The following is an 18493-nucleotide window of genomic DNA, read 5'->3' on the forward strand; positions in this document are numbered from 1 at the left end:
TGTATCATGTGGGATCAAACACTTGGCTGAGGTTAGTGGACCAGCATGGATGAATTGCTACTTAATGATAGCAGAGAGAAACAGAAAGACTCAGGCTCGCAATCCCAGACTCTCTTCCAGAACTGTGAATGGATTGTTCCATTGGAGAGGGCATATGCAGTATTTCCTAATGGGTTGTCAAACCTTTTTATGTGGTTTGTGACACTTTTCACTGCAATTAAGAGATACAGAGAAACACAGCTATGGGTGCGATTAGAAGCAACACTGTGGTGTGTACACACATTTGCACTAAACGTAGTTGAGCCACAAGGTTCCCCTGGCCACTTGGGATTTATAGACTGCCACTGGTTCAATAACTGGCAATACAAAGCAGGACTTTATTCGAACAACTTGAAACCAAGCCACGCTTCCTTGGCTCTTACCGCAAAAGTCATGAATCTGCCCATGTTGTGTGCAGTCATGACAACGAGCCGCCAGTGAGATCGACAACGAAGCCACTTTCTGATGTACCCTGGGCTGTAAATCTTTCACCGCAAACCTTCTCAGAAGGCACTCACACCTAAGAAGATGTTACACAATACATGGTCTCTTGGCAAATATGTGCACGGCTTGAGCAGTGAAGGAGTAAATGCATGACACAGATAGCTGAGTCATCACATATCACTCCACTTGACATGATAGAGCTCTTTCTAACTTGTGCTTTGATGACTTCATCGGAGTCTTTAGTCACCTGTTAGTTTCGGCTCCACTCCCCAAGATCAAAGCAGAAGGGTTATGTTAGTAGTAGGAGAAAATTATTAAATTATTTATTATTTAATATATCTTTATTGACAATGTATACTCATGAACTTCTGTCTTTTAGGTTGGTTGGCAGTTTCACTGCTGAGGCCGTTGAGTGAAGGGTGGAGGACGATGTTGACATATACAATTGTTTTTATATTACAGAACAGCAACCACTATCACTTTAAAACACCACAAGTTATATGTAATGTAATGTAGTCACACATGGGGTAACTCTAGCAAGTAACGACGATTCCCTTAATAAGAAAACTTGAATGTGACAATAAAGACTGTGAGGCGATTTATTGAATTTATTCCTGTGGGTGTCAGGTGATTGACAGAGAACAGTCCGTGACGTGCTTCCTGATTTGTAAACAGCTGACGTAAGCCTTACACAATTACAATAAAACTTTGAGAATTCCAAACTGAAAGGCTTCATGTTTGCTGTTATCACCTGTAGTTTGGGTCATTTTCAGAATCAATAAGAATTAATTGTGGAAAATGGCTTTTTATGATCTCTGATGACGTCAGCTTGACTGACTGTAGAGAATACTAGATGTAGTTGCTCATAAATGCCTCAGCTCCATCCCGGGTTCTTTAAGTGGCTTTATATTTTGGACATTGGAATTCAAGTTGTCTCAGCTATTTCTCTGCATCAATGAGCTTATGTTCCCCTGGCCTGTGCCTTTTCGTACTGGACAGGGATCGAGGGAGATTGCTAAATTTTTCACAATACACTGCTGGTGAGAGTCTCTGCACTATGATTGTAAAGTAGGCTCTGCGGAGAGTGTTCTTCATGTTTTCAGCCCAGTTGTGAGGAGCCATCATGTTGTTTGAAGCCCTCCAAATATAATTACTGCACTCGAGCAGTAGTCTGTAGGTTTAGTTTGATATTATTGACATTGGAGTAATTGCTTATGGCCTTAATAATAAAATCTACATTGTTTGTTACTTCTGATGAATCAATCTCAAAAGATTGTGTTTTGTAAAAAAAGTAGAATCCAACAACCTTGGTGGCTTTTCTGAGCAAAAGACAATTGGAAGCAAGAAATAAATTCAAGGCACCCTGAGTCCTGAGTATAATGAAAAACCTTTAATATTTCATCAGGTTTCAGCTAAAAGTATTCATTGCCGTGTTGAGCCAACACCCTGTCATGTAACGTTAAAGGCTTTACACTCAGCAGTGCCTTGGATTATTTCTTGTTTCAAATCTTTTTTACATAAAAAAAATTGAAAAATCCACAAAACAGCAATGGAGTTCTTCTGACACATGTAAGAAGTTTAACACAATAATACAATATAAAAATGGCAAAATGATGACGTTGAATTGAGAAATGTCTGATCAATGGAATATGTAAACAAGACCCAAAAAACATTTGATGATCACATACGGTACTTGACCGTCTTTGATACCCACATTTCCGGTCGCTTCCTGAATCCTATTGAGGTTTGATACCCACAGATCATAGCCATGTGGAGGCTCTTTCAGTAGCCTCTGTGATGCCCAGCATTGCACATGCTCTGCAAAGAGAACAGTCAGTAATGCCTCTACATCCCACTTCTGTGAGTATGTAGCAAACTCTCCATCTCTGCTTTCAACACTGCTCATCCAGCTACTGATATTTGGCCCTCTTCCTCTCATGGGCCTTCTTGATCCACTCTTCCCATGTCACAGTCAGTTTAAACATGATCATCTGCTTTGAGTCTTCTGACAGTTGGACAACATCAGGACATAGTGATATTGGTGTAATGGTGTCAGGGAACTTAAGCTGTCTGCCCACGTCCACAAGCAGCTGACAGTCTCTGTAGTGAGTAGGCCTATTGGCGCCCTGGACTGTTGTTGGGGCTGCTCTTGAGAAAGAAATATGCTTCCTAGGTGGGCGGAGGTGCTTGCTGCTGTTGATGGTTGATATGATCCGCTCTGCCTCAGCATCTTCTCATGTCACCAGCATTAGCAGTCTTCTTTCAAGGCCTTTGGGCACCGGCTCAGTATGTGCTCCACGGTTCCTCGCCTTGCTGTTCGCCCCAGGTCTGGAGGTTGTATGGGTTAGGGTTAGCACATAATACACAGCCTGAATCACAAGCTTGATATGTGAGCTAATTTATATTTCACCACCTAGTCTCTGTTCTCTGCTGCCACATACTTATCATCCTGGTGGTGTGTGTCATTACATATCAAATAAGATGTATGATTTGGAATATCAATTCACTTCTCATCTTTTCTAGGAGATGAATCAAAACATCCAGCCACCTGCCTACATATCAAAGTGGCAAGTAGTTCATGTTGGTAAAAAGGTCCTGGAGATCACATACTTAAAGAATAGATTTGATTTGTATTGTTCTGTGGTCTGGTTTACCTGAAAGACTGTAACAAACATATTCTCAGTATGTTTACAGATGTGAGGATCATGAAAAAGTTGGAGACCCAAAAGACAAGCATTACAAGCACTCCCTGTATCACTGGTGAGGCTACAGAAAAGACAACAACTGGAGTACAGCCAATGCACCTTATACCAGGCACTTTCCTATTCTATCATAGTTTGGGGGTTTTTTGTATTATGATTGACAAAGTGTCAAAAAGCTGATGTACCACACCCACAGACACACATTTTGGCTGCTGGCTTGCATCAGTTAGCAAGCAGATCAGTCAGCTGCAGTTCAAGTGTTGAGGAGTAGAGCAGGGATGACAAGTTGTGAAGGCTGGCAGCATGTCTGCCGATTAGCCTGGCATCGCTTAGCACCGTGCCGTCAGAGGCACTTCTTCTGTGCCAAGCTAGCATCACACAAATGTGAGAGCAAAGGGAGCTAGAGATAGCAGCGACTGGGAGATGAGAATCTGCCAAGCAACGCAGACAAAACAAACAGAGGGCCAGGAGGCTACCTATCAATCAATGCTGTGCCCTGAACGGGATAGGCTTAAGTGTCACATAGCTGAATGTGAACTGACAGCTATGTGTGTGTGTGTGTGTGTGTGTGTGTGTGTGGCCTATGTGCCTGTGTGTGGGTACTGCCACACTGTTTTCTGCAACATGTACCCTGACTGTCACTGTCAAGATTGATTGCATCATAATCGACATGTGAAAGATGAAAGATGACCTCGCACAGAAAGTAGGCAAAAAATAGCAAAAGCAATAATCAAAAAGCTCTTCTGAACACACATATAAAATAACACACACACCTATAATCTGCTTCAGCATACCTTTATTCATGTACATTGTACAAATGTCAGTGTCTTTTTCAGAAATAATCTAAAGCCATGGCAGACACACACTACGCCTTCACTTCTCTTCGCCCTCACTCTTTTGTCCTCTGGGGATATAATCTCAAGGTTTGATCCTCAAACACAAGTCAGCGCTGATCGCACAGACACCTTTGTGCTGCTCATATTTCCTAGTGTGTTGCCCACAGAATATAAAACAAAGGTGGAAGGCTGAATGGGACAAAAGATGAGTGGACATGGCAGCAGCCAGTGCTTCTGCGTCACCTAAGGACTGCTGGTAGTCTGTTATCTAATAAAGACGCAGGGTTCATCCCAAATCCCTTATTTGATATTTCCTCGCTTCTCGCTTGTCCCAATGACCGTCCCACCGTCCCAAATGTTAGTGTCTCTGTTCACCATCCATGGCACCGCGGAGGTACTAGGAACCCTGAGAAGTGAGCCATCTCTGTCGGGGTTAGGGTTAGTTATCTGGATCAGCGGTTATGTAGAAGAAACTGTGAAAACCCGGCCTTTGGTTAGCGCCTGCGCTAAGTCATGATAGACATGGAAATATATGTGCATCAAAATCTACACAACAGCACGCTAACAGCCACGTCCACTAACAGACAAAATAGCGTGCCTGTCCGTGCCATTACGTTAAGGTTATATAAATGAGGATGTGTGTGTGAGTGTGTTGCACGTTAAGGTGCCCAGAGCGGCCAAAAAGGTGGCCCGCCCTTTAAATGAAGACGTCTCAGGACAGTCTGAACTTCGACATTCTTCTGAACCGTTCATCAAACCTGGGGCGACACATTTAACAGGGCTTTGACTTTATTGAGGCCATAAAATGTTCATGAGAGCTTTGCACTCACGATGCGTACACTGCAGCATTGCTACCGTAAACGCGCGCATACTCACTTGGAAACCCAAGAAGCAACACAACACAACGGGCACTGCACTAGTAATAAATGAGAGTAAAACAATCACAACAGCAACAACAGACCATTGGGTTAATGAATGAAGACAGGAGCAATTGAGAAGATTAAATAAACAATTAGGCGTAGAAGAGAATGTAATTTAAGTTCTTAAATGAGTGAGTGGATTAAACAATAAAGGTTGGTACATCTTAAGAACATGTGTGTACTTGTATGATTATTTAGCAGTGCCCGAGTTGAGCAAAATAACACCTTTGCAGTTGTAATTACCCAACCCTGTCAAACAACCCAGCACCCCCAACTGTCAGCTCTCCCAGAAGCTCTCCTCTCTGCTAATGGAGACCAACTACAGCTCCGCCTGAGGAAGAGGCGTGTCAAAACACCCATTATCTTACAGGACAGAAACCCTTCAAAAAACACAGTTTGAATGGGTTCAGATGAAAGCAAAAAAAGTGAAAGTGCTTCAGAATTTGGATGTGGATACAGTGGGCAGCTCCCAGCACCGATGCCCCAAGTCTGTTTATTTGTGTATTTGAAAGGTCAAGATTTAGGTTTCATATGAAGAAAACTTAAAACCATGGATACTACTTAATTTACTACAATAACAATAACATACATAATGGAATCATTTGTCTTCACAGGAAGAGTATGGTTTTTGTGCACATACCAAAGTAACAAGAGTAAAATTAACCTGCGTTTTTAAGAAAATAGATTTTGACTTGTCAAAGATGCCTGCACAATCAATTTACACTAGGTGTATACATTACATTACATTACAGTTCATTTAGCTGACACTTTTGTCCAAAGCGACGTACAAAAAGTGCAAACAATCATGAGGATACAACTCCGAACAGCAAGAATCTTGTAAGTACAATAGCTTCAAATAGGTACAATCATATAAGTGAACACTGTCTTCAAATAAGCCAGTTTGACAGTGCAACATAAGTGCAACATACAGAAACAATAGAATACAAATTCAACTATTAGCTATAAATAAGCCAAACCAATACAAGTGCAACATACAAAGTACAGTTATTTTGTTTTCTTCATTCGCCGAGGTGCAGTCGAAACTGTTTATATTTCTCCTGACAGGAGTTTGAGATTTTTTTCTCTAATGTCACACACAGATTGAATTCTACATATGCAATTCTTGTAACACAGTATTACAAACGACCAAGCATGACAATATTTATGTGTGGAGTCAAATTTCCATTATGTTTCACAATAAAATACAAGTAAAGGGAATGAACTTGCAACACCAAGCTCATTTGGCTACATCAGTAAAAGTAGATGAAAGAACAGAGCAGTAATTATAGTTCAAGAGGAAAACTTATAATCTTTTTCTTAGTTTAATTGCAAGTTTTCCATCAGGTTTTGGATTTAGATCTTTTTATAATACAATTCTGCTTATCCTAAGATTAGTGAGAATAAGAATGTTTATGTGCCAGTGTTCTGCCCTTACAGTGGGTATCCCTATGTGTAGCTAGCCAGTTAGCTAACATTTAAAAGTCCTCCAATAAAGATGCAAGGTTTGCTTTCTTGACTTTAGTGTTCTTCTTTTAGTTTGTAAAACTGTAACAATACAGAAATAAAACACACAAGTATGTAGGCTTTACATAACATATAAGTAGCACTGTACAAACGACACACATACTACTATTCAAATAATTAGCTATCATTAGCATCACTATTAGCTAGAAATAGCACAGATCACCATTAGCTAAATTAGCACACATTACACTAGCTTCAGACCAAAAGTTACAAACTTCAAACATTCTGCACATAACACATCCAAATTGCACATGAATAACTCACAGACAAATAGTCTCCAAGGCTCAAGCATCATCACAGACACGAACACAGTTTACATGGCGTCTCTGCTCCACGTGTTGATCTCCATGCTCTGTTTACAAAGATCCTCGCAAAGTAGAGAGCGCTCACTCTGACACGCCCCAGCAAACCAACAAACTAAGGAGCGCTCACTCTGAGCCAAAAAATGTCCCAACTCTATAAACATAGAAATAGGCAGCACAGCCAGTGTTAAACCAAAAAATAGACATTTCCTTGACCCAGTATCCAAAACGTCTAATGTGGCACATTCATAGATCTTTATTTCAGTGATATTATTTTTTTAAACGATAAGGCATGGATAAATGAAAAACGTATGAAATAAAATTCAAGGCTTTTTCATGAAAAGTTTAGATATATTTGAAAATGGTGTCATTGAATCTGTATAAACAGTACAACAATAGCTGTGCTGCCAGTGTCATGGCTCCATCAACACGACTCTCTCCTCGCCAGTAACCGCTGCACACATCAGTTCAGTTCCATTCAGGCATGTCAATTAGAAACGACCTTATGATACATCAGGTGATCTGCTCTAAATACTTCACGACGTCCCTCTAACCTTGTAAATTGGTCAGATCCTCTCTGAAAACACAGTCTGGAACAAAGTATTAAAGCAATTCTTTATCCTACAGAGGAGACTGTCCCTGGACCTCATTAACAAGCCTGTACACTCCACCCACATGCTTTTCATGTGCCCACCATGTTCAAGCAGGCTTGATTCAGCCTGCAATATGTCCTTGAAAATAACATTCATAGCACTAATAATGACGGTAATTCACTGCAGATTGGTAAGAATGAAGTGGTTTTACATATCTGTTAACATTGGACCAAAGCGTGCATATCAAGGCTGCTATAAATCATTCAAAGCAACCTTAATCGTGATTAATAACTGCATCTGCACAAGTGTACTATGAGATCACTTAAGGTTACAATTCCATAAGCGATTGGGATAAGGATATTAGGAAGTTCAGTTTTTTATAGTACTCGATAGTTTAAAATGTGATGCTGTATGACCAGATTTCTATGTTGTCTCTTCACTGACTTTGCATCTTCACTGTTCAAGGGCTGTCATGGCGACTCAGCAAGCTAAGCTTCCACGTTCTGTGGTGTGCCATGAGTGAAGCTGGACACGTTGTCCGACAGACAAAACAAAATGTCTGCAGTCATTTCCACTATTCAGCCCCCAGACTGGTTTCTTAAAAGTAAAACATGTATATCTAATACCTGACGACAGAAAACAATTTTTAGCTGAACTTGCTACCCTGTTGTGCCGTGTTTTAACCACTTCTTTTTCAGTTGGTGTTTTGATAACTTTTAATTTAATAGTGAATAAATGACTGTTTTTTAATATACATTTCATATTATTTTAATTGTTTTTCCCCTGGGTTTTTTAATTGTTACTCCCCTGCTCCCCTGGAGTGTCGGGGAACGTAACATTATCAATCTGATTTCCTACCAATTTAGAGCCCATTGTGCAAAGTGGACGGAGCTGTGTCGAGGCTCATAGAGCCGTGAATCTTCATAGTCTCACTTTTTCATAATAGTGAACACTCATAATTAATGAGGTAATGATTTATTACTGTTTGAATGCTAAATAAAATATTTATATATATTACCCTTGATGTGTCCACTGAGTCTCTTTCCCAGCTGGACCTCTCCGTCGCCTTGCAACACGCCCTGCATACTTTCACCTTGATATCTCCACTCGTATTACATTTTAAACATTGAGACCAAATCATGATTACCCACCTGTGTCATGTGATCACACAGAGAAATTGAAATGGCATCCATGTGGTACCAATATTGGACCAGGTAATGTGTCATTATGAGAAAAAGCCCTCAAGGTATTCACAACATTTATTGGAGTAGGGGAAGTGGGAAAGAAAACACTTACCTTCTCTAGCCAATACCATCAGTCTTCTTTAACAAAGTATATCACACAGATTGAACAATCCATCATCGCATTCCTACTCTATTCTCATAAAGTACATGAATAAATGCTTTTCCTCATTTTAAAGGTGAGTTTTTTTCCACGTTTTCTGCTGCAGTTTTTGTTGGTTGTGCTCTGGTCCGATGTTGTAACTGTCATTGTATTTCAATATGTTCTGTTGTTTGGATGGCTGAGCTGGGTAGGGGAATATGGATTATTGTTTGGCTGTGGGATAGCTACACAGTCACACAGAATATTTCTAAAAGTATTGATCCAACAAAGACGACACCTGGATAAATGATGTGTCTTGTTGTCAGAGGCTTTTGCGACACTACAAAAAACATGTTGATTAGCTTTCCACAAAGGTAGTCATTTTCTCTGCCCACGTTAAATATATCTGTCTCTCTCTCTCTCTCTCTCTCTCTCTTGTGCCATCACATGGTGCTCAAAGCATTGAAAAATGACTCAACAGTAATATTTCTTTCCAGAAACAATGTCACAGTTACTCAGGAGTCACAGACCTCTATTCAGATTACTTTTTACACAATAAATTATTTCCATGTAAACTGTTGTTCAGTGTGTTCTGTGGATCATACAGAGCAACAGGGATATCATTTGAGAACCCACAGCTGTGATCACTTGAGTGGATTAGGGTGGAGGCTGAAAGATGGATATAAAGTATCAAAATCTGGGAAAATAAAACAAAAAATATTTGTATGGATAGATATCACTTTGGAATTAGGGTTAACTGATCCTTTATTAGATATCATCAGTGGTTCATAGTTGGGTACAAACTCGAACACACAGCTTTTGTACACTGAGAGCTTTTTATTTTCTAATGGAAATGAGCTTTGAATCGCCCTGAAACAAACATGGACTGATTACAGAGAGCACTCGCTGCCTCCAACAGTAAGTTGGCCTTGTTAGATAGGAAAGGGAATGACTGCGTGAGCGTGTGTGTGTGTGTGTGTGTGTGTGTGTGTGTGTGTGTGTGTGTGTGTGTGTTTGTGTGTGTGTGTGTGTGTGTGTGTGCAGAGAGCTCTAATGCATATTAATTTGTTTGTAAGAGGTAATCTAGGCAACCTCAAGTAGTCCACGGTGAGACTATTCTCAGGCACCATTTGGGGGAGAAGTCTCTGGCTTTTTTAAAATTCCTGTATGTTTGCTTCCTGTTATGTGTTGTTTTCTTAGAATTACATTGAACATTTGTGAACCTAAAAAAAGAAAACATTTCAAAACTCACATTCTCACACACACACGCACACGCGCACACGCACACACGCACACACGCACACACAGCCTAAAAGGGACAGTAGTTTGAGGGTTAACCTGTTATATTGTCAGCGCACAAATACGGCTGCAATTTCAGGATGTGATGGATGTATGAATTTATCTATCCTTTTTTAAAAATTCTAAATGTAATGATTTTTTTCATGATTGAAACTAAACACCCTCAATGTGAAATGACAGGACTTTGACACAAATACTAAATAAAAGATGAAAGTATTCCAACCGAGTGAACCACAGGAGATGCTGCCTGTGGTCTGCTGTGTGTGAGACTGTGTCTGGGCTTGTTTGTGTCAATGTTGAGTATTTTCTTTTTCCTTTTTTCCTCTCATGCACTCAAACTTTTATAACTTTTGGCAGACACATACTGTATATGATGATCAGATTTGGAACTAATTCTCAGTAGTACGGCTTCATGCACACAAACAAAAAATTAATGGAATAATGAAAAAGCAAAGCAAAGCATTGTTTTTATTTTGGTAGAATCATTATTTTCTTGATAAACTCCGCTCATTTTTCATATTCTTCGAAGCCTTCAACTCAGACAGCCTTATGTATAAAGCAACCTTATCTCTCATTGTTCATTGATTAATATCTCAGTGGTATTTCTTGGCCATTAGTTTTACATTATATTACTTCTTCAAATATCATTGCATGAGCATGATTAAGACTGCTTGAACTCCTAGCACCAGATTAGGACATCTTCATATCAACAGAGCAGCCCCAACAAGCCTGTTGTGTTGTGAAAGCCCAAAAGGGAACACAAATGAACTCCAGACAGAAAGTCAGATGGAACATTGGTGTAATATTTCAGTTGGAGAGACGATTTATTTGGCCCATATAGTGCCAACATTTGGACACTGACTGTGGGCCACAGAGAGGTGCACCAATAGTGTCTGTAGCTCCTCAGTACTTATTTTAGGATGGGAATATGTTGTCCTTATTATTGATGTGCTAATGACATACATCTTGGCACAACATGAAACTGAGCTGGCAGGAGGAAAAGAGTGTCCTGATGTGAAATGTTTTATAGACGGAGCAGCTTTAGTTTAAAAGAGGAGACTTGGCTCTGCACACTAATTGCCATTCTGTTTTATTAAGCCCAAACTGCTACGCTGTTCTTCTTCTGTTCACATTTTGTCAATTTTAGCAGATCTTTATCTTTCAAACTATCCGCTGTCTTTATCTGTTGACCTATTCTAAATGAGCGGTTTTTATCTCTTAACCTACTCTGAGCCTTGAAAGACATAAGACGTATCTGTCTGATCTGATAGGATGACAAGGGAATGTCTCTTTTTTTTCTCCATCATTTATCCATTCAGGAGAGTATTATACAAAAACCCTATAAAGAAGCTGGTGATCCTTGCCAATGCACGTCGCACACTAATGAGAAAATATGACAATTCCTTGTCAAAAAAGATTAGTATGTATTAAATTGAGCTTTTTGAGAGTTTATTGTGCTGAAAAACCTTCAGCTAATTGTATTCTTGCCTCTGTTGCCATTTAAAATGACACAAAATAAAGATAAGCAGTTGACTCAACTAGCTTCCTTCAGCACTAAATATTAAGTAATAGTAACAGTTTGACTCGGTTAAGTACCACGCTTGAAAATTCTGATTGTCACAGAATGACTGATGTCACTTCTACGCTGGCCCAACACCAACATATTAGGTGCTTTGTAGTATATTAGTAAAACAATTTGACCCACCTCTCTCTCTTTATTTGGTATAGCTGATAAACCAGTTTCACCTTAAAAAGATGTGTTGGACTAGAAACATTATAAGATCCCAGAAGTCTCCGACAATCAGTCTCTTTAGTATACTCGGGACTAAGCAAAGCAAACCTCTGTTGTCCTCGCTGCCATGTTGCTTGATTGTGATGATGCTGGGCCTGTGGATGATTAGTGTGTAGTCTGAAGGAAGCAAATACATGTAACGGGCAGATTTTGTGAATCATTAACACGTTAGGAAGTGAAATGCAAGCTTGTCACAAGGAGACATTTTAATAGGATAATTCTGGCAAATTCTAGGACAATCAGACTTATGATAGCGGTGGATTAAGATCCATGTTACTACTCATTAGATATAACTTAGCCTGGGTGGTCTCTGATTTGGGCTCTGGGCCGCCTGTGGGTCACGTGGGAGTGTGATCAGATAGAATCTCAGAACGAAGGTAAGTTTATTTATTACAAATGTTGATATATTTGATGGAATATTGTCATACCTGATTTAATCAAAACACTACAAACGGCCGTCTTTCTTGTGCCCTGTGTTGTATACATTCAGCTGTAGTTGGAGTTTTTACGCAATATCGTTAGAAAGCTTCGAATCTTGTCTATTTAATGAGAAAAACTGTTTTGAAATCAAAATCACAACAGCAAGTACAGTAGGCATCTCACACAAACAAGCAAATTCACAATCAAACCCCTATGAAGTCTCATCATTGTTCTGTAGTCAGTAATAATAATAAAAAAAACACTTCCTGGTTCATTGTAGAGGTCCACAAGATCGTTTCCAGTAAAAATATATCCATCTTGAACATCGTCACATTGATAAAAGCCCATGAACAGCTGTTTCAATCTTTGAAATCAGCTGATCGATTTGTGAGATATCTTTCTTTCACAGGAGAAAATGTTACTCCCGCTGCACACACAGCCGAACGGCTGCTTCCCGCGTGGAGGGCGAACATTAGGCGTTCGATGACTCTTAATTTTAGCCAATCAGAGCTTCCATTCGATTTCTAATAATAATAATTATTTTCATAATTGTATTTAATTAATTAATTACAAAATACAAAAAAAACACAAGAATATTACAAAAAAAGTGTTTATACTTCCCTTACTTTGTGTCATTACTACTGCCAGGGATAATTGGGTATATAATAGTTATTTATAGTAAAGGCCAATAGTTATTTATGACCTTTTTATCAATAAATATTATAATATCTCCAAATGCACAGAAAAACCTAGAAAAACCTGTCTAATATGTTTAAGTCTTTATCCCTGTTTTTATTGTGTTTTCCAGCTCACCACTACCAGCTATACCCACTTTCAGGCATCTTTTTCAACAACAAACTTCAGGCAGAGTGTATTTTCTTCAAATTCAGTATATTAAGACCACTATTATTCAGTGCCAGAAGCACTTGGAGTGATTAATCAATGTTTTGCAAGAATAATAAGAGTTATCTTTTGAATGAGATCAAAATCATGCATCTGCTGCAAATGGTTGAAGAGCAGCTTATAATATACTTTGGGTATGTCGTTTGTAGGTATTTTTGTATTTTCGAGTAAAGTCCCCCACCCCTTAAGAGGCTAACCAGCATGTGTTTAAGACTACAAAGTTGAATCGATTATGACAATAGTTGCAGATTCATTTTCTGTCGATTGACTGAACGATTAATCAACTAATCGTTGTAGCTGTATTGTTTTGTGTATCAAATGTGAAGGCAGAGATAACACATCATGTTGTATTGTATGTGGCCTTCCAAATACTGGTTTGTTTGTTATTTACACCAAGGTCTGCAAACATCTTTCCCGGTTATATGAACACATAGAAGTTAATAGATGGTTCCTGATCACATCCTAGAGTTGTATGACATTATACATCATTATTCAAAAATATTACAATCATCTAAAAAGTAAACACTATAGAAAGCATTACCCTGACAGAAAGACATACAGAATGTCATCACAAAAGCATGATAACATCTTATTTATAGTTTGGTCACTTCCTTTACATGTTAATATGCTTTCCTAAAGTACATCAACCACATTCTCCTCCGACCCAAAACACCGAGCATAAAATATGTAGGGAACATTTGCATGGAGGTTGCTGTGGCCTCTTCATGGCCACTTCTTCCAAATGAAAGCGACGCAGCATTGAGGACACTCGTAAGGACATCTACTTTTAATATTTTGCGTAGATTAAATTGCAAGATTAAAATGCAAGCCTTGTGCATGTCCTCGCCCATGTCGGGCGGTCCTCTGCGTTGGCCTGTTGGTTACAGCAGCCTCAGGATGTATCGCCTAACTCAACCCCCCTCTGCCTCTCCTTCCTCCTCCCTTTCATCCCATACACTTGGCTTGGGGACAAATGGGACAATGTCACACATTGCTTCCCCACTGTCACCTGTCATTTGAGAGAGAGAGGCTCCAAAACACCTTTATTTGCTCAGCACGAGATGTAACGTGTGTGTGTGTGTGTGTGTGTGTGTGTGTGTGTGTGTGTGTGTGTGTGTGTGTGTGTGTGTGTGTGTGTCTGCGCACAGTCTCTCAGATATGCAATGTTCCCAGGAGTCTGGCCGGTGAATCAACATTAAGTATTAAGAGCCCTGCAGGGCTAAATAACAGCAGAGGTGGAAGGGTTGCGCAGGGTGAGGGAGATGGGAGTGAAGTGGGGGAGTGGGGTGCTGGGATGTGGGTAACCCAAAGGCAGAGAAAGGGCAGCTGGCTGTGGCCTTCCTTGTCTTACTTTTCCCTCATGGTGTTTTCAGGACTTCTATAGTGCAGCCATACCTTTCTAAAAGTGTCCCACCATACACCCTCCACCAGGGACTGAAATCAGTGCACAATTTGTCTTTGGCAGATAAATCAATAATGTCACCTGCCACACTTGCTGGTAACTTTTTAGACTGCTTTCTTTCAAACTTTTTTTTTCATTTAAATGCCTCAGTGATTTAGAGTTTTTTCCTTTGTTCTTAAACTTTTTCCCTTCTGACCACAGCCTCTGATTGTGAGCCAATCAAAACAAAGCCAAATTATGGCTCTTTATCAAAAAGGCTTTTGATTGGCTGCCTCTTCCACTGGCTGCCAAAAAGAGTGATATTGTCATGTGTTTCTGCACTGTCTGGATAGTTAACTGGCCTAACAATACTTTATAGGTAACATCAAAATGCAAACATTAGATTCTGTGTGAGTGTGTTTAAGCCTCAAAATGCTATGATGTGAATTCTGTTTCAGGTCATAATGGATTGTGGAGGGATGATTGAAGAAGTGTACTGCTACTGTCTCTTTATGAAATGTTTCAGCCAGTGTGACAGTGGTTGTTAAATGGGTTATTTTTAGTTTGTTTTTTTTTAGCTAAAAGGCCTCCTACTACCCACCAACACCATTGCCATTTACAGCCCCCCGCCCACTTACAAAAGCCCTTCCATCTCCTTTCTGTCTTTGCCATATGCTGAAACTTGTTTTACATCTACATTTACCCATATTACAAAATCTGACCTTTATCGTGTTGGAACAGTGGTTCTCAACCTTTTTTGGCCCAGCGCCCCCCTATCCTTTATCCAGGTCCCTTAACGCCCCCCACCCCATCAAATAAAATGTAGGCTTCCTGTTTATCTCCCCTGATTTCTAATGTTGATTATTATTCTGTTTGTATTATTCTAATTATTATGCTTAGTATTTATAATTTATAGTACATATTGATTATATAAATGTATTATTTCAATTCTTCTAATATTTTTCTTATAATTAGGCTGCTATATTATGTTATTATAAAAACTCAAATTCTCTGAGATTGAAGTTACGTAATACTATTTCAAAATAATAATAAATATTATATTATTAATCAAATGTTTTGTTGTTTTTACCTTCAATTGCCCTGATACACCATACATTCATATTCTCTCAGTTTCGTGAACAAATGAGAGAGGAGTGGAGAGAACTACAAAGTGCAAAAAAGTAAAAAATTCAACACATTAATTATAAATGGAGCGACGTCGACCCCAACGTTCAGAAACAGTGATGCAGATGTTAGCTCTGCTGGTGTTTGCTCAACAGATGTTAGTTCTGCTATAACGTTAGCTCTGCTGGTGTTAGCTCTGGTGTTAGCTCTGGTGTTAGCTCTGCTGATGTTAGCTCTGCTGGTGTTAGCTCTGCTGCTACGAGCAGCCAGAGTGCAGCTCGTCTGCTGCTGGTCCAAGTCCCAACCAGTGTTAGTGTTTTAACATTAATTCAGATTAGTTTTATTCATGGTGTATCTTTGGAATAAGATTAATGCTTTCGAGCAGTGGTGGCTGAGGGGGACAGCGCTTGTTTTTATTTTTCAAGCAGCACTTTATCGCTCAGCAAAATAAAAATAAAAGTCTAAAAACACACAATGTTAACTTTATTCAAACGCACTCAATTCGTCCTTTCAGCTCGTGCAGTATTGAACTGGAATGCATCATTAGTAGTGACAGTCTTATTATTCAAGTGCAGCGACACTGAAAATTTTCACATCCGTCGATAATTGGATATTTATGTGTTACGTCTCCCCTGATAGTCTCTCTCCTCCCTTTTATTAAAAACTATTTTCTCACGATGCTTGCAAAAATATTGTGGTTTTTACAGCACAGAGGTTGTACACTCATGTCATCATTTTGAAACAGAAAACATATGAAAAGATTTGCACATTTTTGTGAGAGGTTGGCTTTCAGAGGCCGCAGTACATCCATCTCCTGAATAAATTATTACAATAATGGGAACCCAGTGTGTCCATTTTTTTGGACCTTTTTGTCTTCCATTTGTTTTTTTCTATTTTTCATTTAAGGCTCAATCAACATGACACCTGTTCCTTTGTCCTTATATAAATACAGCAGAAGAAGTGTGTATTGTCATCCAGTTGTCTTCAATGTGTTGAGAGTTGTGCCGCAGTGTGGGTGGTGTGCTCAATAGTCATAAATGCCTGCCTAAGGGTGTTCCCTGAGGGCACAGCACCAAATCAATATCAACATATCCACTGGGGGTCTTAGCCACCCCCAAAGTACTCGTTTAACACAATACACAGTCATTTGCCCAGCTGGGACTCTTTCAAACACATATTACATTTTCCTGCTGCTTTCACAAATGCCTCTGCCTTGATGCATTGCAAGACATGATGTGGTTATTTCCTTTCTCATGCCGGGATGGATGATCATTGCATTTTCCCAGCATGCCATTGGAGGAACTTGTTTGACTGTCGGCTGTGATGTAAGACATACCTCTCCAGAGGTACTGGTGGTATTGCTCTTATATTAGCACTACTGCTCTGTAGTAAACCTTGACAAATCACACTTAAGCAAGGGAAGTGATTTCTACTGTGAAAGTAAGTTCTAAGCATGTGCAGGCATACACACAGCTAGCAATTAGGATGTAAAGTATATAGGGAAGAGGTGGTAATGTTTTTTCTTTTGAACAGAAGAAAAATGACATTACAATTCACATTATCAATAATTCATGCAATCTTTTAATCTAGCTTAGTGTCTCTCAAAGTAATTATGTAAATATTCTGCCCAAATTCAAACTGCTTAGGGATTTAGGTAAGCAGAGCTCACAAGGTGTCTCTACACTTTGCTGGAAGTGTGTTATATAAATCCTGAAGTCATCCATCCAAACTCATCACACAAGACAACATGAGAGAAGAATTGTGAAATGTTTAAGATGATGGCTGAATCCATATCATGGCATTCCAGGAGAAGTATACTTGACTGGGAGCATTTTCATAAGTTTATAGCCTCCAAAAAATAAAGAAATCAATGTTTTTCCATATGAAACAACTTCTCTAAGACTGCAGCCTTGCCATCAGAGAATTCCATCATCCTGTGAAACCTTCAGAAATTGCCTTCAAAAAGGGAACCATACTCATAATTCAACGTCTATAAATCATAAAATACATGAAGGACCGCCTATCTCTGAATGGAATTATTTTTGTCCCCTGTTCTAACAGTAATGGCTGTGCTGTTAGATTAATCAGTGCACTACAAATAAGTATCAAGTATCCAACATTCCTGTTAGGATCTAACAACTAACTAAAACAGTAGAAAACACAATGTGGCGGCAGGTTGTTTGAACTAAGGTCTGCTCTCCCATCTATATTTCATGTGGTATAACATCAACACTAGTGTAACAATTATTGCAATTATGTGTAGTTAATGGCCTATACATGTGGATGGTACATACAGAAAGCATCATAGTCACAGGCCTTTCCTCTGTTTCAAGTTAGTATTTATTGTAGGAAAGTGACAGAGCTCAGGATGTCCTGATGCGGTGTTTATGTCCCTAATCCTGACTTTAATCTTTTAATATTGAGTATCTGTCACCAAATCTAATCCAATATGTATTTATTTCTCCATACATCTACAGGAACATTTAATGAAAACAGTCAATTTAGTAAAACAATTTAAATCAGTTTTGATAGCAGATCTGCTTTAAGAAAACAAAAGCTTACCAGACTTGTTTTATGGCTTCCAATCACTTTGTTTGTATGCAGTGCTCTCCAGTGTGAGCTATATACTGAAGTTCAGCTGCAGTTTTTGAGAATTCTGGTTCACCTGCAAAATGAGACAGTGGACTGTAGCGCCTGGTGTCAAAGCAGCTAATATAATTCAACGACAATCAATAGTTCAGTTCCAAGTTGCCCATACTGGGCTTTATTGTAGCTTTTATATGTATATTGATACACTGAACCCGGATTGCTGCCTTGCATGGCAGCTCCATCACCATTGTTGTGTAAGTGTGTGTGTGTGTGTGTCTGTGTGTGGGAATGGATAAATGAG

General features: G+C 39.3%; 1 protein-coding gene and 1 long non-coding RNA gene across 2 annotated transcripts in view; one reads left to right on the forward strand and one right to left on the reverse strand.

Annotated features, from left to right (window-relative positions):
- ntm (neurotrimin) overlaps positions 1–18493 on the forward strand; it is a 405184-nt gene that overhangs the window by 102180 nt on the left and 284511 nt on the right. The gene's annotated exons all lie outside the window — the stretch shown is intronic.
- LOC115018844 (uncharacterized) lies at positions 1855–6788 on the reverse strand. The gene is made up of 2 exons (XR_003833417.1): positions 6730–6788; positions 1855–2811 (listed from the first exon to the last, which is right to left on the reverse strand). It is a non-coding gene; the product is annotated as an uncharacterized LOC115018844 (long non-coding RNA).

The sequence above is a fragment of the Cottoperca gobio genome, chromosome 14 (assembly GCF_900634415.1).
Source record: "Cottoperca gobio chromosome 14, fCotGob3.1, whole genome shotgun sequence".
In the NCBI taxonomy this organism is placed as follows: domain Eukaryota; kingdom Metazoa; phylum Chordata; class Actinopteri; order Perciformes; family Bovichtidae; genus Cottoperca; species Cottoperca gobio.